Below are 16087 nucleotides of genomic sequence, written 5' to 3'. Positions count from 1 at the left end.
AATGAAGAATTTAATCGTATTTATCTTTTATATACTAATGTTTATTTTCTAACTACAGTATTTAAACAATGAATTGTTAAATAGATCAATGTCTTGAAATATTTAAATTTTAACAAGTAAATATTTAAGTCATACACTTTAAATTAATCGATTTTTTTCTACAAAAAATTTAAAATTGAAATTTATCGAAAATATTTTAAACATATATTTGTATCAATAAATTACATTTTATATTGAAATTTAAGGTTTCAATCTTCTGTAACTTAATAAATTTATACTCGTTTTACTATATCTTATTACTGTATCATTATATCGAATTTTAACAAACAAATTATCTTAAAGTTCTCATTTTTAGGTAAAAACGATCCACATTTTTATCTCTATTATAAAAATATAAAAGTGACGAGAGTAGAAAAACGTAAATTGTTTTTATCTAAATATATAAAATCTTAAATAATATACATTTCTTTTAAAAAATTTATATAAGTGTTTTACGTTTCCTGTAATATACAAATTTAAAAACAGTATATATAATATGTAAACACATTAGATTCTCTGTAGTTATCACTCGCCAGTCTGACACTCCTCAGGGAGCGCACATGAAATTTTCGTCTTGTCCCTTCTCGATGTATATGACACAGAGAGACTAACGTACTGTACAGTATATACGTACAAAATCCAGTAATCCGATAATCTGCTATAATCCGATATCTGCCGGTCCTAATATGGATTATGTCTGATTAGAGAGACTCTACTATACATACGAGGTATATTTGTAGAAATTCATATTAAATAATTTCTTAAGGAAAATTTTATAATAATGTCAATTAGTTGTATCTTTTTATCTTTAATTAATTAACTCCAAAACACTGATGCTTATCAATTATTTGAGCATAACAATGCATATTTATTGTACTTTATTAATTATACCTTTAATTTTTTTATTTAAAATAATAAAATAACTTTGTGTAATTTGCTTTCCTCACAAATTTCTTTACTAGAGTGAAATTCAGAGAACGATGAAATAAATAATATAATTTTAATGATAACGTAACTAATATATTTATAACCGGTATTTGATTTATAAATAATGCTTAATTCTGTAAAAAATAAAAATAAATAAGTCAGTCATAATTTCCATTAAAAATTTTACATTTATGTTTTTACAGATTTTTTATATATTTTTTTCCTGTTTCTCATACAATAATTATCTACATAAAATCATCTTATCGCTCAGAAATAAATGCATTATGGAAGAATATTTTCTTCGAAATGTCGTTCAATAATGCAAATATCTCTTTCTCTCTTTTATAGATAATAACATAAAAATATACTATAAAATATCAAAAACCGATAGGATTTTCGATTTTTTATTTTTAAAAATATTTTCATCGTTGAATTTTTTTCTAAATAAATGACCTTTTGAAATAATTTATGCTTTTACTTTTTTGTAAAACTCACTCTCAAATATGGTTTAGTGGCGAAGAAAGTATTATTCTATCAATATTAATAATAAAAGAATCAAAATAAATATTTTAAGCCATTAAAAACAACTTTAAAAATTATATATCTTATTAAATTAATTTAATATTAAAGTACATATTAAAAATTTTAATATGTAAATAAATTTATATTTAATTAGAGTAAAGAGCGAATAAGTAAGTCGTATTATATATTATTTTATGTGATAAATGAGCTAGAATTAATAAATTAAGCCACGTGATTAATTTTAATAAATTCCTAAAATCTACAAACGAAATTTAATTTAATAGAATTTTAATAGAATATAAAATTTAGTAAATATAAATCATTTGTATTTACCTGAATAATAGCGATAATTCTTATCGTTTCACATCAAAACGGCATAACTCCTTTCACGTGAATGGCGTATTGTCGTGTGATTATATACACAAGGCTAAACTTCCTTGCGGTTAAACCTGACACTAAAGATAATTTATATACTTTATAGTTCATTACAATTTATTTTATTATTGTTCTTTTAGCGTAAATTATTTTGCATTATTTTCAATCATTTCGTCGTTTATCAATTAGAATTTTATTTAAAACTTATTTAAACAGATTAAGAATTTTTAATATGTCTTTAAATTATTTTTGAATATGATTTCAATTTTTTAATACTGTTTTAAAATCACTTTAAAAATAATAAAACGAAATTAATTTACTATTGTGAAATAAAATAAAAAAATATATATTTTTTTAATTTCAAGGAAATATAAAATCACAGATTTTTTTACAAAATTAAATTTGTAGTATATAAAATATCAGTATATTTTTTTAAAAATTCAGTATTGTATAACGTGTTTATAAATTTATTTACAGGAGGAATACGAATATATATAATTTATTGAATATATCAATGAATTTTTACATTATTAACGCCATATTTCCATTTAAAATGTAGATATCCGATTTAAATAATTAAATTTTTCATGTTATTCTTATAATTTTTATAATTTGTATATTCTCATACAATATTTAGTAGGCTATAACGGGCATGTTCTGTATAATGTTTGATTAATCAAAGCAATTCTGCGTAATGAATTAAGTAGATTTGACTAATTAATTATTTTTGAAAAACGAATATAAATATAAAAATTAATAATTTAAAATAGTAATTTAATCAATAACGAGTTTAGGAAATTATTACGAAACAACTAGGAATGTAAGCGCTTGTTTGGGATCCTGAATTTCAGGGACCCCAAAAGAATCAATTATAATTAATTTATATATTAAATCCATTTATAAATACAGTAGACTCCTATAACACTGTTGATAATTCCGTATTATATGAATTCTATGTTGTACGAGTCACTTAGGCTATATTTTACAAATAGGCTACGTGAGCCGTTCACAGCCCGGCACACGTATTTGTAAAATCTAAGTGACCCGTACAACATAGAATTCATATAATACGGAATTATCAACAGTGTTACGGGGGGTCTACTGTATTAAATAAAATAGTCAAAAGGTCCAAAATTAATTACTACTTGGAGCATCCGGTTGTGTTAATTTACCACCACACTTGATTTTTTAAAGGAAACAAGTTTTCCGCCTTTCATTGTTTATAAATATTCAAAAAAAAAAAAAAAAGTAAAAGGAGGAAAAGATGTTACATGAAAGAATAAAACAATATTTAATATTTTAAAATGATATTGTAACTCACAAAGTGAATTGTCAAATCCTTTTAAAAATACTATTGTTATATTACTTCAAATATTGGAATAAAATAATAAATATATTTAAATAATTGTTTTATAAAATATTTGTATAAATTTATTTGAATGACATAAAATTAAACAGTGTGTAATTCTGTTTAAGTTTATGTCATTCGAATTCGAACACAATTTACTTGACGAGGACTCATAAATAGAGCCGAAAAACGTTTGTAAAGAAAATTTAAATACCCCAGTGGTAAGGTGTTTTTATATTTAGTTTATTTAGTATATAATGCATTTAACGCAGCATCTATCTAAATATATAAAATTACTTGTCCTGACTGACTGACTGAGTCACTGATTGCTTCATCATCGCCCAGAGCAAACCGCTGAATCTAAAAAGGTGAAATTTGGTACACAGGGTAAGTCATGAAAACTCACACTAAGAAGGGATTTTTCGAAATTCCCCCGCGGGAGGAGAGGGAGAGCATTAAGGCTTAACCGGAAAAACGGCTTTTGAAATTGATTCCCATACTTTGCCTTAAATTGATAACATTTCAGACATTGTTATAAATGTTTTTATATATTGTATTTCGATTTTTTAACCAAATGTTCAAACCGTTTTAAATTCGAATTTGTTATTGCACATTGGTTCGATTATAGAACGATTGTAAACATTCCAGAAAATTTATCAAATTGAAAATAGTAGGCTTGATTCTCAGCGGTAGGCATTATATAACAATTACTATGGTTGTTGAAATACTGAATATAAATGGGGTTTGCTTGCAAAACCCCCGTGGGCGAAGTCGCGGGTAACAGCTAGTTGTTACTATAATTGTAAAAACATTATAAAATTTTAGTATCTAAGGGTTAAATAGACTTACTTTCATTTAATCAGGATAAAAGTTAAATTTACAAACATCCAGATAAAAAGTAAATTTTACAGGAATATAAAAGATATAATATTAGTAGATATATTATGAAATAATTTCACTTAGATTGTTACACTTCAAAAATGTGATTCCTTCATATAATCAAATTCAGTTTTATTGCTAGATATGCTGATAGGCTATTAGTAAAATTTTAACAGATCATTTAACTTGACGACCCCTTCATTCCCAGAACTTACATTGCAAAACGTGACACATGGTTCAGATAAAGTGCAATGACGAAATAATTTTGAACAGAAATTATCTTACATTCACTATTTACAATTGAAATGAACTATATGAGGTTCGATTTAGTAATACAGCGGCTGAAAGTATTGTAGTACGTTATTGTGTTTAACAACATAAATAATGTAAGCACAAACCAAGCCGGTGCGCAGTTTTAAAAAACATTATATTTTCATAACTTAGTTTATTCATTTATATAATGTAGGTATAAAATAGTTATGAGCAACCCGCGACCCGCGAGATCCTAATAAGGCCTCAGAGATCTGCAATGTAATTTTCCTTCATTTTTTGTTTTTTCTTTTTCTTTGTGGCATTATGAAATCCTAATTAAGTTGATATTCGCGATGAAGAACATTCAAGCTAAGCTTAACTAGTAAAAAGACGAGAATAAACTATGTAATTTTCATATCATTAGCGTATATCGTTTTAGAACCTGATGTACTGTACAAGCGGTTATGGAGTATATGGTTACTGAGTATGCGGCCTGCCAGAAGCCTTCGAAGATCACTTCCAGTGGACCGCATGCATCCAGAAAACAAAATGCTGCATCTCATAAAAACTAAAAAACTTTAAATAATTTTATTATAGAAATGATAACTTATGTTCGAAGTAAAAATAAAATTAAAAATGTTATAAATAAACTATATAAACAGACTAATTTGAGGGAAGATAAAGCCGAAAGTTCTCTATATAATAAAGTACGTTTTCCGCATGTGTGTTAATAAATTGACAAATAAAAACAAAAAAATTAACCGGTAATTTATGTTTGTGTAATTAAAATTAAGTATGTACGTGAAGTTTAATTTTGCAGAAAATAATTTTCTGTGTATTATTGCTTATGTATCCACCGTAGTTCCGAGACTACAGTATAGTAAACAAGTATACGATCTAAATCTAAATAAATAAACATTTTTTGAAAATACACTTTAATTGTGTTTAACTAAACAAATAAATAATGTCTTTAAAAAGGAAAGAAAATTTAAATTTGATTAAAAAAAAAAACAAAATATTCCCTATTTATTCGTCTTTGGGTGATGACCTATATCGAGACACTCCTAGTTGAGGCGTGAAGTTAATTTGGATTTGGAAAAATAACCTATTAGTTTAATTACATATAAAAAGTATTTTTTAAAATAACAGAGTATTATTTTCACATATAACGTACGGACCGAAAATTTTGTACGTTAAATCGAGGTTTTGCTATAACTAAAATTTTAAACACCGTTAGAAATATATAAAAATATAGTTGATTTCACATCGATGAATGGCTATGTATCCAGAAAAAAATGTTCATCACTGGTATAAAGAATACAGTAGAGATTAGGCTAACGAAAACCTGAACGGTTACAAAATAAATACAAGTTTTATACAATATATATATTGTATAAAACTTGTATTTATTTTGTGTAAATATATTTAGTGCAATACTCACTTCAGAGTGGTGCTTCATAAAATATATATTTATATTTTATTTATTTATTTATTTGAGTGCACTACTCTGAAATGAGTATTACACTAAATCAATAATTACATACATAAAATGATAAGAGTTAGGTAAGAAAATGAACAATGCACATACAATATCAAACATGGTTAGCTAACACCGGAATTCGAAGAAGCAGTTAACCGTTTTTTCTTAAAAATATCCTTAATAAAAATATAAAAATAAGCACACAGTTTATTGGACACAAGAATATGGGCTGGACAGGACCAATCATATCTCAAGAACAGAACTTCCACCATAAGCCTGAAGCATTCAACTTCAACTCGTAAATTATGTGTTTTACAGTTTCAGATTTATCCATTGCGCATGAGCAGAAGATACTACTGGCCAAATTACGTGCCGCTAGATAGCAATTAAAATTACCATGTCCAGTTAGTAACTGAGAAAAGGAATAGGAAAAATTCTTAATTGGATTCTTGAGAAAATTATAAACTGATGGGTAGAACATCTTGGTGACATTTCCTTTAGTGGAAGAAGTTCATGACTGGTTCATGGACTTCTTCGACTAAATCTCTGCATGTCATGACTGGTCCATGACATGCAGAGATAAGATGGTCACAAATTATCCTCATCAGGACGTTTCAAGAATAAGGCTGTAAAGTCAGAGGTAAGTTTTCATCTTTAGAAGCATCTTTTGCAGCACATCTGCCATCTCATTACTCATCACACCTACATGCCCTGTGACATAAAGCATTTCAAACTTAAGCTTACGGTTTCTTGAATATTTCTGATCCGACTACTTCGAAAGTCAATATTCATAAGAGAGGTCAAAGCAGCTTTAGAGTTACTAAAAATTGAAATAAATTTGATTCCGTCAGGAAGTGTCAAACTTCATCGAACTGCCTGATGGATCGCAGCTAATTCGACTTGATATATACTGGTAGCCTGATTGCCTAAAAATATGCCGAGGGTTCTCATGTAAATGGGTATAGGTTATACACATACACTTGAGCCAACGCCAAGCTCGGACTTAAAACCATCTGTGAAGATGTAAACGTCACTCAGAATAGCATGCCAAGGAATCAAGAGACACATCAGGCAGGTTGAAGTCTGCTGGATGTAGAGCCATTGTGAACACCCCACTCATGTGGAATAAGTTGATACTAGTCCTCCAAAGGAGACGCTCGTGAAAAATGCTTATGCAACCTGTCCTCACATAATACTGTATATATACAATATATTGTTTAATTTAACTTAATTTTTAAAATTCTTTTCGAATGGGAGTTGTAAACCCTCAAAACCTTCCTCGTGTGCTTGGCCTTGATAAAAATTTAATGATCATATTTGATCAATAGCTATTAGATATGTCTTTTTTCTTTTTTAAATACTTTAAAACATTAGTGAGTTTGGAGGAGAAACAAAACAGTGCTTTATACAAGAATAAGCTGTTTTTAATGCACACCATTTAATTTCTTGTGGACTCTGATACCAGAGATACGTCAAAGTTGAAGGTTGTCTGCATATTTATGAAGACATTTATTTTAAAATTGTGTGTTCATAATTTTAATGTAGTGATTAATTTCATGAAAATACAGAATTATTCATAAGTTCGTGAATATATTTTAAAATTTATTCATAAACTACAGAGTTTATGAATAATAAAACAAATAACTACTGTACATTTTTTAACATTGAGAATACAAGTAAACTCTCCAAGTTTTTTCCCAGGAATAGTACGCGCGCATAGTTGCCGTGATTTGTCGTTAGAAGGCAATAGAAGCAAATATGGCGTGAAACAAACGTAAAAAGACATTTTGTGCGCTGGAATACGCAAGAACCTCGTCCGTTGTGACTGTACAGCAATAATTTATATCAGAATGCCACAAGTGTACAACATGTATAAGTGAATAATGCCACATGTGTACAACAGTATCCTGAAATAGTATGCGAAATTCCTGGATGAAGGCTATCTGTGCACCCTCCTTCTTCCCAGGTATCGAGGGCCAAGTGAACAAACTGTGGATCGTGTTTCACAGGTCCATGAGCGTTTCTTACAAGTACACGTGTAAGTTGGCGTCTCGCAACCAATAATGTGGCGAATTCTCCGCAGGAGACTGAAGTGTAAATCATGTGGGAGGAAATGGATTATTGGCTAGATGACTACCGCATCAGCAAAGGCAGCACTTTGAACATGTATGACTCGTATAAAAAAAACTAGAGAGTTTATCTTTATTTCAATATTTAAAAAATATAGTATCTGTTCTATAGTTTATAAATAATAAATTTTAAAATGTTTCACGGATTTATGAATAACCCTGTATTATAGAAAAATTTACCAAAAGAGAGCATACATGTTTAATTTTAAGAGATAATTTGCAAATAAATATATTACAATATATTATGTTTTAAAATATTGAATAGATCTTTTTAATTTCTTAAAGTTTTTAATGAGTTTATATAAATTAGTAAAAATAATACACCTTGTACGAGGCGTATTTTTAAAGTAAGATATTTTAAAATAAGAAAAGAAACATGAAAAATAAAAATAATTTATTGTAGAGAAAAGAGATGTATACGTTTTCGTTATTTTTCCATATAGTCACCATTGACTTCCACGTGTATTTTTGATGTTTTACAACTCCTTATTCCATTCACAAAGAAGTACCCTGCTAATGTCGTCAACCATTCACTAATGCGTTTTTCAGTTTATCGTCATTTTCAAACCTGTTCGATAAAAGTCATTTCTTGAAAAGTGAAAACAGATAATAATAGCTTAGCAGGAGATTCGGGCTGTAAGGCAAGTAGTCAAAAATTTCCCAGCTAAACTGTTGCAACATGTGAACAGCTTGAGATGGAGGTCGAATGTCGATTTTTGATTATTATTACCAGTGTTCAATGGCTTTATTCATTATTATGGCCACTGGTAGGTACTGTATTCAGTCATGTAAAGAGCAAATTGAAATACAGTTGTGTGTCATACTTCTAATTTAATTCGTTTCAGGAGGCCTTTCGAACTCTGAATTTTTCGAAGTCCGAATCGATTTTTTTCCTATTATAAATAAGGGAAGATGAATTAATCCGTTCCCAGACACTAAACAATACTTAATTGGTAAACTTAAATAGCAAATATACATAATTTAAGATGAAAATAACACACTTAAATGCCCTAATAAGAAATTAAAACACGAAGACAATAAATAAAATACATAAATACAGTATAATAAAATAAAAATTGCATTTACTTCGTCGACCTTCGTCATCTTAAACAGGTTTGAACAAATTAAAATTGCTCTGCTGTTATTTATTTCAATATATACACTGTATTTTTTTATCGTATACAATGTACAGTACTGTAAGTACTAAACCTTTTTTATACCTTGTATTACACGTTTTTTAGTAGTCTGCGGGTGCCGCTGGAAGCAACCTTTATGGTAATAGTATTAATCACGGGAGGACGCTTTATTCATGTTGCATTTTTTTGCGGAGGCGTAGCTTCAAAAAAAGGTCTTCTCCTATATATATAAACAGACATCCCTTGATTAACGCAGTTAATTAATCCCTCGATGCTACCGTGTATATCAAAATAGCGTTAATTAAATACTCGACCGAACAATCACGACCCGCCTAAAAATTTTTGAATAATAACAAAAATTATTATTTTAATTCTGTCATCAATAAAATAATTTTCTACGAAAAAAATAAGGTAAAAAAATTACTTACTTTTATCATAGAAAAATAAATCATAATTCAAAAATAAAATGAAACCTTAGAGCTCCCTTGGGATTAAGAAAAGGGCAACCGACAACAAAGGGGACACGTGCCCCAAGTGCCCCAATGTACGGGGGCCCGTTGTCGTCTTAACTGAAAATTGTTTAGGTTTGCCGTTGATGTGAATGACGGTAAACGAAGACGTTTTATAGCTTCAAAACATTTTATATTTTAATGTAGGCTAAACACCGTCGGCGAAATTTTTAATTTTATAAATAAAAATATTTTTATTCGTGCATCAAATGCATTGAATTTATATACAGCTTATCATACGATAAAAAGTATCTGTAGCCTATATGAATTGTATTAATATACAGTATGCGACCAATATAATACCAATAAATAAAATATAATTTTCATATTCGTTTTATTTTATTTTATCAAAATATCTGATAGTTCAGAAAATTTAATAATTGTAGGGGAGACCGGGGCAACTTCGGCATGCGGGGCAAGTTTGTCAAGCGCTTTTTTTAAAAAACAAATTAAAAGGAGACTTTGGTTATAGGTTAGGCAGTTAAGTTTTATTGGTGGCTTGTTGAGTGTAGTGTTTTTATTGTTCTCCAACAAGCGTAGTTGAATTATCAAGCAAATTTTCATTTTCGTTCAATTCCATATAATATTTTTTTTCCATTTATATTGAATTGGCAGGTTTTGTTATAATTCCATGATAACGAAAGTTACTTTTCCTGTTAGAAGGATGTAACTTCAACTTATTCACGTGGCCAGATCGTGGCTTGGCATTCTGTTCTCAGGGTTGTACTTAATGTTTCGAAATCATGACTAGCGGGGTAAGATCGGCAACATAAAGCCACATTAGAAGCAAAGGATAAAAATCAAACAGATGATAAATGAAAACATGTTTGCATTTGTTATTCATGTATATATGTCTTTGAACTTGCATTTCGTTGTAATAATATTAAATGGGTGTTGGATTTGTATTTCTTTGTTTTAATAGTGAATTCCAACTTATACATTGTTAATAACATAATTTTATATACGTGCCTATCTTGCCCCATTACTGTTGCCCCTATACCAGGGGCAACTTTAATAAAAATAATTAAAATAATTACAACTTTACAAAAAGAGAGAAGTTGCCGATCTTGCCCCTATACCCGGGGCAACTTCGTCAATTTCTCTCTTCTTGTAAAGTTGTAATTATTTTAATTATTTTTATTTCCAAACTGATTTTAACCAGTTCTATAGTAAGGTAACATTCCAATAGACAATATGCAAAGCTTTTTTTTCAGTTTACAGCAGTATTTATTACACAAAATTTAAGTAAAGCTTAACATGCCGATCTTGGCCCGGTCTCCCCTAAATTAAGTATTTACTCAACAAAAATCTTTTTCCTTCTTAAAATATGTTATTTCGCACGATAAGGCTTTAAAAGCGCAGTATTCCCCATAATTAAACTGAAATAAAATTAAAATGAAATGAAATGTACTGTACAGTACATACTTTAATTGGAATAAATGTGAAGAAGTTGATTGGAAAGAGACGATCGAATGATAAACTGAAAGGATTATTTAAAAAGATAGGTGATAAAGCATCCGTAAAGAACACTAATGAATAATATTTTAGTAAGAGGAAATGAAGAAAATTTTCCATAATTGAGGAATTTATTCCCAAAACCTGCTAAATCCAATGTTAAATTATTATTATATTACTTTCTCAACTGTTATACAACAGAGGGAAAGTATGGTCCGTCTAAAAATGACCCCCATAAGAATTTTACATTTTTGGACTCACGGATCTTGAAACGTCAAGGAATGCAAAAAAGTAAAGTTGTTGGTTTTTTTTCTGATATATATGAATGTATTGATGTGTATGGGGAATATGATTTTATTCACCTTCTTTGAAGCTTAAAACTGCATTTGTGCAGATGCGAGAAATGCAAGGAGAGAGAAAAACAGGAGGAAAGCGGAAACAAACGAACCAAGGTCACGCGCCTACGACAGTTCTCTCTTATTTTCCCTCTAGTTGCGTTCATGCAATAGCGGAAAGGGAAAGTTCGATGAATTTTAAAACTAAGTTTAAAAAAATAAATAAATAAATAAAATGAAAAATAAACGAAAATACTCAAGGAAGGAAGAAAATTAACATTTCCTTTCTTTTATTTATGGTATTCCTGTGTTTTTGCAGTTTCATCACGCTTGACAGATTGCTGGCATTCTCTGTTATAGGTTGGTACCACACCGAGTGTCGAACAGTTCCGTTATAGTTCATATAGCTGCTTTAGTAGTTCCGATCGGAACTGTCGGAACTAATAAAGCAGCGAACTGCTTATCTGGATTTGTACTTAAACTAAATGAAAATATTCCACGTGATTTTAGCAATAATCAAATTAGTTTATGGTATTTTAAATTTATAAAGATATTTAAAAAATTTATATTTTTATTAGAGAACGTATTATTTGTTATATAAGTAACTAGCAGATATGTCCGGCATTGCCCGGCCAAAAAGTAAGAATGGTAAACGTTAAAATGAAAACCTATATTATAAGTTTGATTATTTTAGCCTACCATTGTTATATACATTAAGCGAATAGCCTATCAAATTACGGCTACAATAAAAAGGGCTTATTATATCAAGACGAGAAGGAACTAGACTCAAATTATTTAAATATAACATTAATTAATATGGGGAATGCATTTCGGGTACACACACCCCTCATCAGCCCTTTCAAGATTAGACATATAGCAGTAAGCACAATAAATATCTAAAATATTGTTAAAAAAAAAAAAACAGTTTACAGACTGATATTATAAATAACACAGTGCACTATTACAGTATTTATGCCTAATCTTGAAAGAGGTGATGATAGGTGTGTGTGTGTGTGTGTACCAGAAATGCATTTTCCATATTAATTAAAGTTACATTTGAATAATTTGAGACTAGTTTCTTCTCGTCTTGATATGATAAGCCCTTTTAATTGTAGCCGTAATTTGATAGACTATTCGTATAATGTGCATTTAATTTTGGGCTAGAAGCGTATTTAATTTACCTTCATTATATTTATCATGAATTGTAGAGGCGATAAAATCAGGGGAAGAGCGGGATGTCCAGGTTTCATGGTAATCTATATTTTCTTCAGAGTCCAGAGCATAAGCATTAAAACTTTGGTGCAGATCGGACAAAGGGTTTAGGAGTTAAGAAGTGGTTTGCTACAAAAACTTCAACATACAGAAGAAAAGTTTCTCAAAAATACAGTGAGCGAGGAACCTGATTTAATTTAAATTAACTCAAAACATAGCTTTAAGAATCATTTGATATTGCAGTACATAAATCTACAATAACCAGTAATTTATACGATGCCCAATATAAAGCATGCATTACTGTCAGAAAACTCCTCATTTCAAAAATTTGCAAATTGTAACTCATTTTCCTATAAAGTATTATAAAAACAGAAAATCGGGTACTGAAGAAATGTACTTTTCTAAAGTGAAAGCAAATTTAATGCTTATGATAGTATTGGTAAAAAGTATGTGTGGAAGCATGGACTGCCTATAATATTCCTCATTTTCTACCGACTTCTCTACAATCACCTGATATCAATCCTATAGAACATCTATGGGCAAAGTTGAAAAAGAAACTATAAAATTTTGAAATCAGAGCAAACAACAGTTAGAAGAGTTTTAGTCCAAGAACGAAGAAAAAAGAAATTTACCTGATTTTTATGAAAACATAGCATTAAGTATGCTTCGTCACCTCCAAGCTGTTATAGATGATAAAGTGGACCAACAAAATATTAAATAAATGTTTTATTTACTTAAATACTGTTGGTATTCCCACTTTTATCAACAACACTTTTAGTGAAATACTGTATTATTAAATTATTTATTTATGTTTTTCAAAATTTTTGCAATACTATTAATAAATACACTTAAATATAACAAAGAAGATAATATTTAATAAATTCATTTTCTGGTAATGTTGAGTTTTCAAAATTTTCACTCTGTATGCACACTTTGCAACACACTGTACAGTACATAAAAGAAAATTGTATCTCAAGATCGTTCTGTCCCTTGGCTATAAGTCCGCCTATAAGAAAAGTGCGCTAACACGGAACATAGGAAATTAATCGTTTTCATTTGTTTTAGAGAAAGAAAACGTCTAAAGAAAATTCCAATTTAATAGCTTTGTTTTATGTGCCATCTCATATATTAAAGAATATAAAAATACAATTAGCTTTTTACTAATTGTATTTTTATATATTTCATCATTTTTATAATTTTTTTTATAAAATTATAAAAATAATGTTCCAAAAAAACTAAAGTTCTTTCATATTAATATTTTAGTCATCGAATCTTTCAAATCGGACGCACAATAAAGTACAAATTTATAAACAAAATAAAATATGTAGTCTTAGAAATTGCGAATGCTTCGTCTAGTGCAGGGATGGCCAACAGTTTTTGCCCGGGCCGAATTGGAAAGAAAACTTTTTTCACGGGCCGAACCAGAGGCAGCCCTAGGAAGATTTTGAGGTGGTGCGAGATCTTATTGTGGTGTCACCCCATAAAGACTAAATTGTACATAGAGATTACAGATAAATTTTTCACATTATCATGTTTTATCAACATTCTACGCTGTACTTAAGAGATTTGTAATGGAGGGTTAACTCTAACTGGACAGTAAGTTGTTGACCTTTTTTTTTCTTTAGGCGTCAGAATTTTTCATCGAGCTATTCGGACTTGAGTAGCTAATATTGAAAGATTAATCGCGGCCAGCATAAATTCATTAGACGGGCCGGATTTGGCCCGCGGGCAGTATGTTGGCCATGCCTGGTCTGGTGAATACTGACCGACTGCGGAAACGAGACTAAGATTAGAAAAGGGATCTTAGTCTCTAGAGAGCTTGTAAGTCCGGGCGGTTAAGTGAGGAGTGGTTGTATACATGGTATAATACTTTATTCAGGAAATCTCGTTAGTTCGAAATTCAAGGGACGAAATAATCGCGACTTCGAATTATCGAGTTTCGAATTATCAGAGATTTGCATATATCTGAATAATATGCCAAATACCACGTAGCCGATGTAATTTATTAAGCAAACGGAATACAGTAATACCCCGAACTTACGCGATAGGTGGGACCGAGCGATAACCGCGTAAGTCGAATTCGCGTAAGTCGGGATATAATTTCGCAATTTGTGTAAACTCAAAGTCGGATGTATGTAAGCTAATAAATGTTCTCGTCAATCTTATCTCATCTTTTGATTCGTTCACGTTTGCAAGAAATCAGCACATAGAGTCTCTTAAGTCTCCGTAGATATAGCAAACACAAAAATAAATAACACAAAATAAATTGTAGCTATGCGTCGATTCCGCACGACACGTCCGAACATGTAAGTTGAACAGTAGTGTGGGGTTCAAAACTAATCAAGAGTTGCGTGGCGCTGAAATAAAAGACGAATCGACGAGATTTGAAAATCGCGTAACTCCGGGTTCGCGTAAGTCGGGGTAGCGTAAGTCGAGGCATTACTGTACAGATACAGAACGCTATTTTTGTTAATAATTAATAATAATAATAATAATAATAATAATGAGTACCGAGTTTAACCCACTAAACCCAACACATAATAATAATAATGCACAAATTGTACACTACTACAACAGAGCCATATTCACAGATAAAACAATTTACCACAACAGACCAGATATCACACTCAATGCACAAATTGTACACTACTACAACAGAGCCATATTCACAGATAAAACAATTTACCACAACAGACCAGATATCACACTCAATGAGTGTGATATCTGGTCTGTTGTGACAAACACAATAAAATCACATATATTATAGACATATCCATTCCAAACACTCACAATGTCAAAACACATGCACTGAAAAAATCAACAATTACACAGAACTCACCCAGGAAATAAGGCACTTGTGGAGGATGGATAGGGTGCTTATTGTATCTGTTGTTCTCTCCTCTACAGGTGTGATACCACACACACATACACTACACAAAAGGTTGGGAACATTACAATTGAATAGAAATAAATACATCATACTACAGAAGGCCACTATATTGAATACATTTTATATTGTTAGGAAATTCCTGAATACAGACACACACACTCTGACACACTTATTTAATGTTTTCTTATGGTTGCTATGCCTTGACTCTGGTCCGGCATAGTACACAGCCACCGGTGTTAATCGAGTATAACTCACTAAACTCAACATAATAATGATAATAATACAAATTATTTTTAAAGTGATCCAAAAAACAAGGTCCTAGAATATGAGTAGTAAGTCGTCCAAAAGTAGTAGCCTAGAGCCTATAAATATCTCAATCTGCTACTCGTAGACCAATCTTGCAATCTCGAAAACCAGCCGTATTTTATGAGATAAGAGGTAAAACGGTAATCTATGGATAAGATGACACCGAAAATGCGTTATTGTAAAAGCGAAGCCATATTGACTAGACTAGAATTGTTTTTGATCTATTGTTCTCTTACAGCATGGAGGCACTTCGATTTAAACGAACGAGTGAACGTTCGCATATGGCAGTTCGT

General features: G+C 30.1%; 1 protein-coding gene across 1 annotated transcript in view; it reads right to left on the bottom strand.

Moving 5' to 3' along the window:
- Positions 1-15453, bottom strand: part of LOC111626251 (patched domain-containing protein 3-like) — a 72434-nt gene extending 56981 nt beyond the window's left edge. Inside the window, exons 1-2 of the mRNA XM_023369564.1 lie at positions 15438-15453; positions 1822-1943 (exon numbers count right to left, since the gene is read on the bottom strand). The gene's annotated coding sequence lies outside the window, so the exon portion shown is untranslated. The remainder of the gene's footprint in view (positions 1-1821; positions 1944-15437) is intronic.
- Positions 15454-16087: the final 634 nt, after the last annotated feature.

Source organism: Centruroides sculpturatus, unplaced genomic scaffold (assembly GCF_000671375.1).
Source record: "Centruroides sculpturatus isolate CEXI.00-Female unplaced genomic scaffold, Cexi_2.0 scaffold369, whole genome shotgun sequence".
Taxonomy (NCBI): domain Eukaryota; kingdom Metazoa; phylum Arthropoda; class Arachnida; order Scorpiones; family Buthidae; genus Centruroides; species Centruroides sculpturatus.
This window is presented reverse-complemented; position numbering and strand designations above follow the sequence as displayed.